Source organism: Nicotiana attenuata, unplaced genomic scaffold (assembly GCF_001879085.1).
Source record: "Nicotiana attenuata strain UT unplaced genomic scaffold, NIATTr2, whole genome shotgun sequence".
Lineage (NCBI taxonomy): Eukaryota > Viridiplantae > Streptophyta > Magnoliopsida > Solanales > Solanaceae > Nicotiana > Nicotiana attenuata.
The window spans coordinates 187,828-202,442 of NW_017670263.1; positions in this window are offsets into that span (position 1 = coordinate 187,828).

Here is a 14,615-nt window from a genome sequence, read left to right on the forward strand (position 1 = left end):
GAAGGCTGGGACCGCAGATGCAGTCAGGTCACCGCAGAAGCGGGACCGCACCTGCGGAAGAAGAAGCGCAGAAGCGAAGAGGGGCAGCCTGACAAAGAACCGTAGAAGCGGTTGGGGAGCCGTACCCGCGGAACCGCAGAAGCGGTCAGGTGACCGCAGGTGCGAGAGGTTGGGCTGGGCAGTGTTCTTTAAAGAACGAGATTGGTTCATTTTCTCTCATTTTTTCAGTTGGGTTGGGCGATTTTGGAGCCTTTGAAGAGAGATTTCATCATCAATCATGAGGTAAGTTAATCCCACCTCTTGTAAGTTAAATACATGGTTTTATTGCGGATTAAAGTATAGAAATTGGTAGAAAGTTAGGGTTTGAGGGGGAAACCTAGAAAATTAGTATTCTTGGATTTTGACCACGGTTTTGGATATGAAATTAAGAGTAAATTTTATATTTGAGTTCGTAAGGTTATGGGTAAACGTTATCTTCGAAAAATTTCGGAATCCGGGCACTTGGACCCGAGGGCGATTTTGTCAACTTTTTGATCGGGGTTAGGAATTGTTATTAATTGGATAATAATGAGTAGTTGATCTCATATTAATGGGTTTACATAATCATTGGCTAGTGTTGGACCATTTTGCATCGATTTGAGTCTTCGGAAGGGCGTGGATTGCCGGTTATGGAACTTCGGAGCGAGGTGAATCTCCTTTCTAACCTTGTAAGAGGGAATTGTCCCCATAGGTGAATTAATTGAATATGTGCTGCTAATCGTGGGGGCTACGTACGCATGAGGTGACGAGAGTCCGTGCGTAGCTACTATTATGCTTATGTCTGGGTAGTCTAGGACCCAAAAGCATGCTTACTTGTAATAAATGCAACCTGGTTGACAAATTTAAAAATGCTTAAACATATCGAATGTGTAAATGAGTTTCTAAAAGACTAGATATCATTTCTTGACTTTTAAAAGAGAAACTTGCCTTTTCCTGAATAATTGCTCCTTGATGAATTATTGACTTGACTATTTGAATGTGTTTATCCATTGTGGAACGGGCCGAACGTCTCAATAGATTAAATAGACGCATCTATGGTTCGCGCCATTCGACCCTCTGGTAGTGCACAGTTTATATATTGTTGGATCGGGCCGTACGACCTCGGCATGATTTGCGCATGCTATTGCTTGCCTTGAAATTTATTTAAGTTGATATTGCTTCTTCCCGGGTTGAGAATATATGTATAAATGATGAAAAAGGAAATATAAAAATTTTGCATAAAAGAAAGAATTGTTACTAGCTTCACTCTATTGAATTACAATCATGTTTATATAAATTCTCGATTTGTCATATTATTGATGTACCATTATTGGACCACTAGTAAGTGTTAAAGTCGACCTCTAGTCTCTACTTCTTCGAGATTAGGCGGGATACTTACTGAGTACACGTTATTTTCGTACTCATGCTACACTTGCTGTGCATTTTTTATTGCACAGGCACATGCATCTCTAGCGGCATAGTGGGCGTAGCAGCATGGTTGATACGGAGACTTAGGTGAGTTGCACTTCTCGAGACGACCCGCAACAAGCAGAGTCTCTTTCAGATTTCCATATTTACTTTCTATCCTATTTTTATTCCGAGCAGTCGTTGTATTATACTGTTTCCTAGAGATGGCTCATGCACTGGTGACACCGGGTTCTGGGATGTCTATGGGATTATTCAGTATTTTGAAATTGTTAAAGATATTAGTATTCATTCAATGGAACTTATTATTTATTTTTTAAATGTATAAAAGAAGTGATTTCGGAAATATTTAAAACGAGAAATCTCTAGTTAAATAGTGTTGGCTTGCTTGACAGTGGTGTCTGACGCCATCACGAGCCTTAGTGGATTGTGAGTCGTGACAACATGGTATCTGAGCACTAGGTTCCCGTAGGTCTCACGAGTCATGAGCAAGTCTAGTAGAGTCTCGCGGATCGGTACAGAGACGTCTGTACTTATCTCCGGGAGGCTACAAGGCTGTTAGGAGCACTTCCCTTCTTGATTTCCTCATCATGCAATTTGATTCCTTTGAGGCTTATGCCTTTATTTCCTTCCTATTCAATCTTTTTCGACGTGGAGCGCTTATTATAAATCAAGAATTTGGAAATTTTTAGGGTACTACATAGGTGGTGCGGAATGCTTCTCCTGGCATAGCCGATTTGACTATCGTCGTCGCTTTGTGGAAGGATATTCTGTCGTTTCAACTCAGTAGTCGTACTTTTGAGAGCTCTGAGGCTAGGCACCAGTTACCATGATGCTTATGAATGGTTGTCACGCAGTATTGATGTGATGGTAGGATGCTTGCCTACGTGTTGGGGCAGTGAATGACTTGAAGGGAGGTTTACTCAGAACATGATTTAGAAATTCGGTATTTTATTCCCAGCGGGGGAAAAGCAATCGGGCCAAGAATGTTCAGGCTTGGGTTGATGGAGTAACGAGGCTTGGTGTTTGCGAACGTGGTGGAATTTTCATCTGTGATGAGGTGCCATTGTCCTTGTTGAATGTACTAAGTTCGCCGGTTTTAAGACCTTCTACAATTCGCCCTTGGGGCAGGATATTGTAAGATAGTATTGGAGAAGCAGCTGTCAGAGATCGCGGGGTGCGGTGGTTCAGGATGGAATGTGTATTTCTAATGCTGACGGCTCGAGAAAGATGATCTTCGAAAAGGTTTAAAAGTTAGTGACGGTCTGTTGGTTCAAGTGCTACCGAAATAAATTTTGATCTAAGGCATCAACAGAGCAGCAAAGGATGAGGAAGGATGTGTGGGAAGTGTCATGCGGTGGTTGAACTTCTAGAAGGCTAGGCGTAAGAAGTGGAGGTCGAGTAGTTTCTTAAAGAAGTGAGTTTGCCCAAAGTGGGAGAGGGGCTGAGTAGCGTATGGGGTCAGTGGCAGGATAACTACACACCCGGAGAAAGGGTCTAGAGTGATTTGGGATTCAGGGTGGTCAGTGACTGGGTCTACGGACTTAATTTGTAATATCGGCAATTATTCGGCGGGAGATTTGATATGACAGAAAGGAGCTGCTTGATATGAAGGAGGATACAACATAACTTTGAATTGGGGAGATATTGTCGCACATTTAGTTAATGTACACGGGAGTGAATGGACTTGTGCAGCTGGTGAATGAGCACGGGCTCAGGTGGGTTATCTCCTGTGAGCAGATCAGCGGTCGCGTGGTTGGCGAAGCTTCTGCGAAGAATCCTACTGGCTATCTGGTAAAGAGGACGGACATGTGAATATGGTTAATGATTTAGAGTATTCATAAATGGTTTTACAGAAAGATTTCGAGGAACTCGGCGGGTTGGTTGTGCTAGATCATGTCAATAATGAAGAAAGGATCTTGTTGGATTCCGGAGTTGCGTAATGGTGGCTTCAAGTTAAGTGGGAGAGTTCCACCGCCTACGATTGGGTTGTATGATTATCTTCTTGTGAAGTTCGGGTTATCGGCGTATTGGTAAGTTGTTTCGGCTAAGGAAAGAGAACATCAGTAGTAATTTGAGCAAAGAAATTGAAGAATGTGTTCTATAATTGGCATCATCGATTCATGTTAGAGCTTTAGGAAGACTCAGGAGTTGAAAGGAAAGTGATTCGGCCAGGTGCTTCTTTGAGAGGGTGGTCATGGGCTAGCGGAGCCTTGCAGTTGATTGTATTCGGGACCATGTCAGAGTGGGTGACTCTCAATAACGGTCCTAGTGAATTCAAAGGTTAAAAATTCGGTGGCTAAGGATTCAAGTCCGCAGTGTGTTTAGGAATCGGGCTCTTGAAGCAGCTTATGATAAGAGGCTCAGAATGTTCTATGATGTTTTGACTTGCAGTGTAGCATTGGGAGTAAAAGGAGAAAAAGACTTCGGATTCGTACAGGAATTATCAGAATGGATGTACCAGTCGAGATGCGATTATGCGCACAAGGAAGGTATGAGATGGTTTATGGGATTTGAGACAGCATGGTCTCGTGTTACAAGGCCACTCGGGTTGAGTACGTTATGTGTTGAATGAAGTTATTATTGTTCTAAGGCAATTAAGGATAAATTGGAAGCGGTTGGATTGGTTAGCCATGATTGAATTGGCATATTGGTGGCTTAGGCCACTACTTGAAGAATTGCATCTTCTACGGTTATGAGAATTCACTCGTGTGTTGCTAAGGTTCTCTTGGAATGAGTTAAGTAAAAAGCTTCCATGTGAGGAAGTGTTTACCATGTTAGTGGTTCAGGAGTTGTGATGAAATTCTTGTACTATCGCATGCTGGCTTGTTAGGTGCAGTAAGCGGTATGAAATTTGAAAGTGAAGATCAAGGTTGCGGTTTGGTGTTGACAAGGATGTCACGAGCTCGGATGAGCATGAAAGGGGTTTGAATGATTAGAGTAAGCTTGCATTGTCTTCAGCGTCACCTGGGATCGGTGTTTTGTGAAAGAGGCTTTGCAGCCTGGTTATGGATTCTTGATCGCTTTTCAGCGTTAGTGCGACCGGTAGTATGGATGTGCACTCGTTATCTGTTACGGAAGATTGTGGGAGCGTGCCCCACGGGAAGATTGTATAAGTGTGGCATGTAGTCACTTGATTGATTGGGAATGAAACGAAGTGTGAAGATTGTGGCGATATGGTTAATTTGAGAATATATGCCAGGAGGGCACTCGGTTTATTGGGTTGTGGACCGTGGAGGATTACTTCAGTTATGATGGTTGTTCTTGTGTGGTATGAAATAAAGAGGGGGTTATTATGGACCCAGAAAAGATTATTGGCCTAGTTCGGTAGATCAGAATCGGCTTGAGGTCTGTGGATGGATTTAAATATGAATATGGGCTCCATATCGGGCCGAATGTGTTCATTTCAGCATAGCTCTCCTTATGGAGGAGTATTCGGACGTTGGATGTTAATTCGTCGTCGGCTATTTCATATAATGCTATATTGTGTCGTGTGAGTTGCGAAACAGCTTGGTAAATTTCTTATGTGTTGAGGTTCTGCGTAGTGATGGCTCTTTAGTTTCAGAACATATATCGCACCTCAGTTGTGCTTGAGTTTGTTAGCTTATGGCGCTATATGTCCCCTCATGGACGGTATTATGCACTTAGCGTGCTTGTGACCGATATTCGGTATTGTGTTGCAATGAGCAATTTAGCTCGATGTGTATCTCCTTATGTGAATTTTATGTGTGGATCGGGTTGCACGCCACCATGAGTATGTTGTTTGGATCGGGTTGCACGCCGCAACAGTGTGATGATAATTACAGTCCCTTATATTCTATTCTGTGTGTTTTGTTTTCTATTTTTTGAGAAAAGTTCACATTAGTTGCGTGATTTGAGTAGTCCCTTCCAGAGTTCGTCTTTCTTATGTATCACGTTCGAGTTGGTAGCCTATTGGCACGATGTGGCATCATATGAGATTTTTGGTCATGTCTGGGGTGGCTTGTTGCCTGAACAGTTTGTACTGGGTGAGACAAGGTTATTGGACCTAGGATCAATGCAATCGGATTGTATGAAGCATATTAAAGAGCAAAGGTTATTGTTTGGTCCAGAATGAGGTAATGTTCTTGTCAGGAGTGTGGCCTCAATGATTTGTTGACTTGGCAGTTGGTTATGAATTTCTACTCATCTCTTCTGTCGTGGCGGTATTGCGAGAGTTGGAACAAGACCGATTTATATCTTGAGGTGCGTTGTGAGCATTAGATTCGGGGAATGTTGGTTATTATGATCGGAGAATGCTATTACGGTCCTGCGGATGAGGTGGTGTATGGTGAGAGTTCGGCAAAGGTATGCAGTCATGTTCTGGTACATCGTGTAGTGATTGATACGGTGTTCTTATATTGGAAGCAGGCCTGGCAGAGAGTTTCGGATGTTGAAACTGGGCTCTAAGACTCATGTGTTTGAATAAAAGAGAATATCTTCAGATTTGCTCGAGCTAATGTGTTCAATTGAGTGGTGGTATCACGGGTAGGTGCACGAGGTGTTAAACAGTGATTTCGGACAACTCCAGCACAGTTCGTAGCACGTTCAAGGACGAACGTATGTTTAAGCGGGAGAGAATGTAACGATCCGACCGGTCATTTGGAGCTCTAGCGCGACGTTCGACGGTTTAAGGCCATGAACAGCTTCACTTAAGGTATTATGACTTGTACGCGTGGTCGGAATTGAATTCCGGGAAGTTCGAAGTTGAATTGGAGAGAGAATTCTCATTTTGGAAGCTTTAAGTTGAAAGAATTGACTAAGATTGAATTTTTGAGTAAACGACTTCGGAATCGGGATTTGAAGGTTCCAGCAGGTTCGTATGATGATTTCGGACTTGGGCGTATGTCCGGATCGGGTTTTGGAAGACCCGAGAATGTTTCGGCACCTATTGTGGAAGTTAGCATTTTGGAGGGATTTCATAAGTTTGGGTTGAAGTTCATTTCAGTGTTATCAATGTCCGTTTGGATTCCGAGTCTGGGAATAGCTTCGTATGGTGATTCTGGTGTTGGGAGCTGGATCGGAAGTGAATTTGGAGGTCCCGTGGGTCATTTTGGAGTTATTTGGCTAAAGATAGAAATTTGAAAGTTTTGAGAAGTTTGACCAGAAGTGGACTTTTTGATATCGGGGTCGGATTCCGATTCCGGAAGTTGGAGTAGGTCCGTAATGTCAAATATGACTTGTGTGCAAAATTTGGGGTTAATCGGACGTGATTTGATAGGTTTTGGCATCGAATGTAGATGTTTGAAGTTCTAAAGTTCATAAAGTCCGGATTGGGGTGTGATTCGTGAATTTGGCGTTGTTTGATGTGATTTGAGGCCTCGAGCAAGTCCGCATTATGTTTTGGGACTGGTTAGCACGATTGGTTGGGGTCCCGGGGGCCTCTGTTGGATTCTGGGTGGTTGACGGATTGAATTGGAGTTGGGAAGAATAACCGAAGCAGCTGATATCTGGTGTAATCGCACCTGCGAGGTCTTGGCCGGAGGTGCAAAGCCACAGAAGCGGCCCAAGGGGGCGCAGATGCGGTGGTAAAAGGTGAAGGCTGGGACCGCAGATGCGGTCAGGTCACCGCAGAAGCGGGACCGCACCTACGGAAGAAGAAGTGCAGAAGCGGAGAGGGGCAGCCTGGCAAAGGACTGCAGAAGCGGTTGGGGAGCCGCACCTGCAGAACCACAGAAGCGGTCAGGTGACCGCAGGTGCGAGAGGTTGGGCTGGGCTGTGTTCTTTAAAGAACGAGATTGGTTCATTTTCTCTAATTTTTTCTGTTGGGTTGGGCGATTTTGGAGCCTTTGAAGAGTGAGATTTCATCATCAATCATGAGGTAAGTTAATCCCACCTCTTGTAAGTTAAATACATGGTTTTATTGCGGATTAAAGTATCGAAATTGGTAGAAAGTTGGGGTTTGAGGGGGAAACCTAGAAAATTGGTATTCTTGGATTTTGACCACGGTTTTGGATATGAAATTAAGAGTAAATTTTATATTTGAGTTCGTAAGGTTATGGGTAAACGTTATCTTCGAAAATTTTTGGAATCCGGGCACGTGGGCCCGATGGCGATTTTGTCAACTTTTTGATCGGGGTTAGGAATTATTACAAATTGGATTAGAATGAGTAGTTGATCTCATATTAATGGGTTTACATAATCATTGGCTAGTGTTGGATCATTTTGCATCGATTTGAGTCTTCGGAAGGGCGTGGATTGCCGGGTATGGAATTTCGGAGCGAGGTGAGTCTCATTTCTAACCTTGTAAGAGGGAATTGTCCCCATAGGTGAACTAATTGAATATGTGCTGCTAATCGTGGGGGCTACGTACGCACGAGGTGACGAGAGTCCGTGCGTAGCTACTATTATGCTTATGTCCGGGTAGTCTAGGACCCAAAAGCATGCTTACTTGTAATAAATGCAACCCTGGTGATAAATTTAAAAATGCTTAAACATATCGAACGTGTAAATGAATTTCTTTAAGACTAGATATCATTTCTTGACTTTTAAAAGAGAAGCTTGCCTTTTCCTGAATAATTGCTCCTTGATGAATTATTGACTTGACTATTTGAATGTGTTTATCCATTGTGGAACGGCCGAAACGCCTCGGTAGATTAAATAGATGCATCTATGGTTCACGCCATTCGACCCTCTGGCAGTGCACAGTTTATATATTGTGTGATCGGGCCGTACGACCTCGGCACGATTTGCGCCTGCTTGTATTGCTTTCCTTGAAATTTATTTTAGTTGATATTGCTTCTTCCCGGCTTGAGAATATATGTATAAATGATGAAAAAGAAAATTTGAAAATTTCGCATAAAAAGAAAGAATTGTTTACTTGCTTCACTCTATTGAATTACAATCATGTTTATATAAATCCTCGATTTATCATATTATTGATGTACCATTATTGGACCACCAGTAATTGTCGAAGTCGACCTCTCGTCTCTACTTCTTCGAGATTAGGCGGGATACTTACTGAGTACAAGTTGTTTTCGTACTCATGCTACACTTGCTGTGCATTTTTTGTTGCACAGGCACATGCATCTCTAGCGGCCTAGTGGGCGTAGCAGCATGGTTGATACGAAGACTTAGGTGAGCTGCACTTCTCGAGACGACCCGCATCAAGCAGAGTCTCTTTCAGATTTCCATATTTACTTTCTGTCCTATTTGTATTCCGGGCAGTCGTTGTATTATATTGTTTCCTAGAGATAGCTCATGCACTGGTGACACCGGGTTCTGGGATGTCTATGAGATTATTCAGTATTTTGAAATTGTTAAAGATATTAGTATTCATTCAGTGGAACTTATTATTTATTGTTTAAATGTATAAAAGAAGTGATTTCGGAAATATTTAAAACGAGAAATCTCTAGTTAAATAGTGTTGGCTTGCCTGACAGTGGTGTCCGGCGCCATCACGAGCCTTAGTGGATTTTGAATCGTGACATCAAATAAAAATATACATTCAACAATGTCATAAATTCGTGGATTGTGTTAAAATATCCATATAGATATAGCACTTATGACGGTGTATGCAGATGTGAAATGAAACATGAACTAGATTATTGTTGACGGAAAAATGACACGTCAATAAGAATTTATTTATGATGTTTAGCAATGTCATCATGTTAGTTATTTTATTAGAAGTTGAAATTATTTTTGAGGTATAAAAAACCTTTGTTACACTTAATAATCGTCACCTTAGTATATCAAAATAATTATTTAATTATTTTTAATTAACTTACTGTGACGATAAAAACCTGTGACATAGTTTTAGTTAACATACTGTGACAATAAAAACCCGTAACATAAGGAATATGAAAATAATTCCTTAATCGGATTTTATTAACTTATTCGACAATAAAACCCCATAAGTAAAACTTTGGCATATCATATTAATTTTTCAACGTAAGTAACCTTTAGGTGATAATGAAAAATGTAACGACTCGATCGGTCATTTTATGTATTTGAGCCCAATTTTTCTTTTTGAAGCTTCTCGTATGTTTATTTACGGGGACGTGACTTGCGGTGGTGGTTGGTTTTGTTTCGGAAAGGTTTTGGGATGATTTGGAACGCTTGGTTCTTATTTTGGAGGTTTAAGTTGGAAATATTGACTAAGGATTGACTTTTGTGAAAACAGCCCCTTAATGGTATTTTGATGGTTTCAATAGGTTTGTATTGTGATTTTGGACTTAGGCGTATGCCCGGAATTAAATTCGATGGTTCCTAGGATGAATTGGACCTTTTTACCAAAAGTTGGCAGTTTGAAGATTTACAATTTCCTAAGTTTGACCATGTTTTGACTTTGTCGCTACCGGATTCGGATTTTTATTTTCGGAATTGGAATAGGTTTTTTTTGTCATTTGAAACTTGTGTTCAAAGTTTGGTGTCATTCCAAGTTGGTTTGGTAGGAATCAGACGCTTGGTTATGATTTTAGGAGTTCTTGAGTTTCAATGTGATTTCTATGCATTTGGGTGTTCAATTCGTGATTCCAGATGTTATTGTGGTGTTTTGAGATCGCGAGCAAGTTTGTATGATATTTCTAGACTTCTGTGGATGTTTAGTGTGAAGCCCCGAGGGCTCAAGTGAGTTTCAGACATGTTTCGGAATGTTTTGGACTTGGTTCATAATTGCTGGTTTTGCTGGTGCTGCAGGTCTCGCAAATGCGAGATCCTGTCTGCGTTTGCGGACCTCACATTTGCGAGATACGTAACTCAATTGCGATGGTTGCTTGAGTAGACTGGCTTCGCATTTGCGGAGCCATTATCGTAATTACAAGGTTGGCAGGGTGCATGGGGTGATCACTTTTGTGAACTGTGGGATCGCATTTGCGATCTCGCTTTGGCCTGACCGTGTTCGCAATCGCGGACAAGGTGTCAAATTTGCGACTTCTGGGGTACTTGGCAGAATTTGCTTTTGCGATCCAGGGTTTGCATTAGCGACGTCTGCAGCTGAACAAATAGTTGAGATTTTGGGATTTAGTTTCATTTTATCACTTTTGAACCCTAGACTCGGTTGGAGGCAATTTTAGGAGGAGATTTTCGCACAAAACTATTGGGTAAGTGTTTTTCATTCACTTTTGTTATTATAACTTGATTACTTATGGATTTTAACATGAAAATCATGAAAATTGAAGAGAATTTTTGGAATTTTTTACTATGTTTTAAAAAAATAAAAATTTAAGATTTGAGAGTCGATTTTGACTCGCTTTTGAAAACCAATCACATATTTGGACTCGTGGGGTTATGGGTAGTCGAGATCTATCCCTCAACTCGGGTTTTGACGGGGCGGGCCCGGGGTTGACTTTTTCGAAATTGTGAGAAGATCTCAACTTTAATAAATGAAATTTGTTTCTCTTACAAAATTTGATATTATTATGTCATTTTTACTAGATTTGAGCCGTGCAGAGGTGAATTTTAAAGGAAAAGCATTTTTAGAGTTGTCACGCCCCAACCTCGGGAGGCGCGACCGGCGCTCAATCGAGTGAACCCAACTGACCAAGCATTTTTAACACTTTCTACCCAACTCAATACTATTAGGGAAAACCATACTTTCGTTTATTTAGACAATAGCAAAAATCGAACATTCACATTGTTAATCCATTTTTTTATATCGCAAGTCTTAAGTCATGGCTAAGTTTCCAAGATTTCATGCAGTTATAGTTTAGAAGAACTAGGGTATAGAGTTACAACACAGTTCATTGACCCATCCAACACCCGTACATAACCCACACAAACGTCTACGGAGCCTCTATGGATACAAAAGACAATAATGACAACACCGGCAACAAGGCCCCAGCTATACCTCAAAAGTGGAAGTCTACAACAAAAGATGTACAACATAACCCCTTGAAGAAAAAAGGGGCTCACCAAGACTTTGAGGGGAGGACACTCCACTACGCGCGATCGGCACTGTCCGCTATGAAGCCACCTACATTCATTCAAAAATGTAGCGCCCCCGGCAAAAGGGACATTAGTACCATGGAATAGTACTAGTATGTATACATAAACACCACCTAGTTAGAAAGAACTATCACACAAGAATCAGGAAATCACAAGTATAACTCAAAAGCTTTATACGATCACCACATCATCAAATAAAAGAATCATACAACTTTCACATTATTTTTCCATAGCTTTTAGTTTGGGGCATTTCATACTGTTCATCATTGTTCGCAATACCAACACTATCTTGAGAGGAGTCCGATCACGAACCGATCGGCTAGGTTGCCTCCTTTGAGACATATACCTCAATCACAATCTCATTCCACTTTTCCGGAATTCAATATCAGCACAATACCACCATGTGTGCGGCATGGCGTCCGATCACGGTCCGATCGGCTAGGCCGCCTTACCAAGGCGTTGTTCCTTTCTCATTAATCATCTCGTTCCAATCTTTATTTCACATATATAAATTCATAGGCACTTGGGGCCACCATTATCACATCATTCTTGGCACTAGGCCACATTTCACATCATTTCCCATTTCAATGTTAGCTTTGCCGTTTAGGATAATAGGTACACACAAGAGCAATTTAAGTAGAAAGCATAGATAAGATTTCACATGGATTGCACAACAATCGCAGTTTCAATCTTGATTTGAGGTCTAGGCATTTCAATACATGATTCATATTCTTCGCACCTTTTTAAGTTATCAAGAATAGCCCATCGATCATATTGAGACACACCTTTCACGTATAGAAAGTTGCAACACCAATTCATGTGAAATTAACAATCAATACATCAATCGAACTTTAGTCTTACCGCATTTACACAAACACCAACGGGGCTCAATTTCTAAAAAGAGGGGGTTTTAGCCATACATACCTCAATAGAGCTTTCCTTAAATTCTTACAAAATTCCAGGACTCTTAGCAACTTCAATCTATTTTATAGGAATTACAAATTGAACCAAGAATTAGAGACATGATTAAGATTCTAGCTTATTTGAGCATATTAGCAAGCACTAAGTGTGCATAGTGATTTTAGGACCCTTTTGTGAGAGATTTCTTCAATCTTATACTCCAATGTATATATAAAAAAGGAGTCTGGGCCGTGTCTCAGTCCCACCGAGCTAAAACAATATGTTGATGTCTCTAGTAAACCAAAGTCACCGTTTAATAGCTATTTTGCTTCAATTTCTTCTTTACAAATAAGAAATTGAAGATTTAGTTACGATTAGAAATCAACTTTCTATCTTCATCCATGGATACTTTATTCATACTTATTCAATTGGAAGTATTGATCCAATTCCAAAATTATGTTTCGCAATTTCATAATCCAATTTTTCAATGTCTAAGTGACCCTTGGATACAAATCACGAGAATGTGTATTTGTGCTATCTTTTTAGTTCACAACCTCCCTATACCCTATTATCTTTTATGCATGCAAGAAAATCCATTTTTATACCCATGAACCCACAAGCTAATTACTCATTCTAGTGTGAATTTCGAAACCAAAGGTTAGGGCTCAAGTTCTTACCTCTTGGGGTGAAGGCCTAGTAGCTGAACTTGAAATTCTTCAAAAGTTTAGCAAGGATTGGGTGGGGACTTGATGAAGATCACACACACTCTCTCTCTCTCTCTCTAGAGCTTCCTCTCTCACTCAATCTGCGATCGCATATGCGATCGCATAATGGACATGCGGCTCGCAAAAGGGATCGCAGAAGTGGCTCCAAAAACCTGAACAAACTGCCCGGGTATGCGACAAGAATGCGGTCCGCATGCCTGTTCTGCGGTCGCATAATGCACCGCAGAACTGCCCCTCGCAAAATTCCAAGGGGATTATGCGATGACTATGCGGCCCGCATATTGGTTATGCGATCGCATAATGGGCCGCATAGTTGACCTCAAAATTAACCATCAAACTGTCTGACTCTGCGACAACTATGTGGTCCGCATAGCTATTATGCGACCGCATAATAGACCGCATGAACACACTTTTCTGGAAAATATTATTCCTTAACTTTTTAATGCATAGATCAGTCCAAAGGGTCCGAACCGCGGCGAGTTTGCAAATTTCTAACACATATTCTTAACTACGAGCTTTTAGGTTTTGAGTAGAAATTTTCACGGGGCCTTACAAGAGTATTAATTGGGGCTATTTGAGGTAAAATATTGCCTAACTTTGTGTGGGGAAATTATCCCTTAGGATTTGGTCTAAATTGCATGTAATGCTATATGAAATGACGTGTAGATAAGGTGACAAATGTGTACACAGGCGTAATTGTGGTTTATGACCGGATCCGACCTTCAGGCTATTAGTATGCCTTGAATTGGGGTTATTTGCTATATGAAACATGCTTTGTTGTTGAATACTCCCCGCACTCTTATGTTATTATTATGATTCTTGTGCATATTGTTGTTGAGCCATGGGCTAGATCTTGATGTGACCTTGGTGTATTATTGTTTTGTGATATTGTTGCATATGTGAACATATTGCGCGGGTTAATTGTTACTGTGTGGAGTATAAGGGTGGCGAGATGCTCATGTGGCGGCATTTCATTATGATGTTCATACGGTGAGATAAGGGTGGCTAATTATGTGCATGTAGCGACATAAGGGAGGCATTCCATTATTTACGTTCATGCGGCGACATAAGGGTGGCTTTGTTGGGGGTTGTTATGAGATATATCGGGGTATCCCATTGATGTGGTTCATGTGTTGAAACCGGGGTTAATAGTTTGATCTTACACTTGTTTCTTAAATGTTCCCGACTTGTATTTTATGAGTTGTTGGTTGATTGTTGATATGCTATCGTATGCCCTATTCCCATTGATTTTTTGTTGGCAAAAGAGGATTATTCTATATTGTGTCTTTCCTACACTTTCTTGGAGGTTGTTGATATTTGTTCTGTTATGCTTTCAGTTGATATTTTGTAAAGTTATTGACTAGCGAGTATTATGAATTGAACCTCGTCACTACTCCACCGAGGTTAGTCGTGATACTTACTCCAACTGGAGTGTACTTATACTACACTTCTGCACATTCTTTGTAAAGATCTAGGTAATTCGGCCCAAGTTGATCATTAGGAGGTGCTAGAGCTTGCTGGGGACTTCATAGTATCCCTTCTGTTCCGCTCGCAGATCTTAGAGCAACTTTTATTTCTTTCTTACTATTTACGTCTTCTAAATGATGGGGTGTTGAGGCTTCAACATTGGATTTGTGTGCGCGA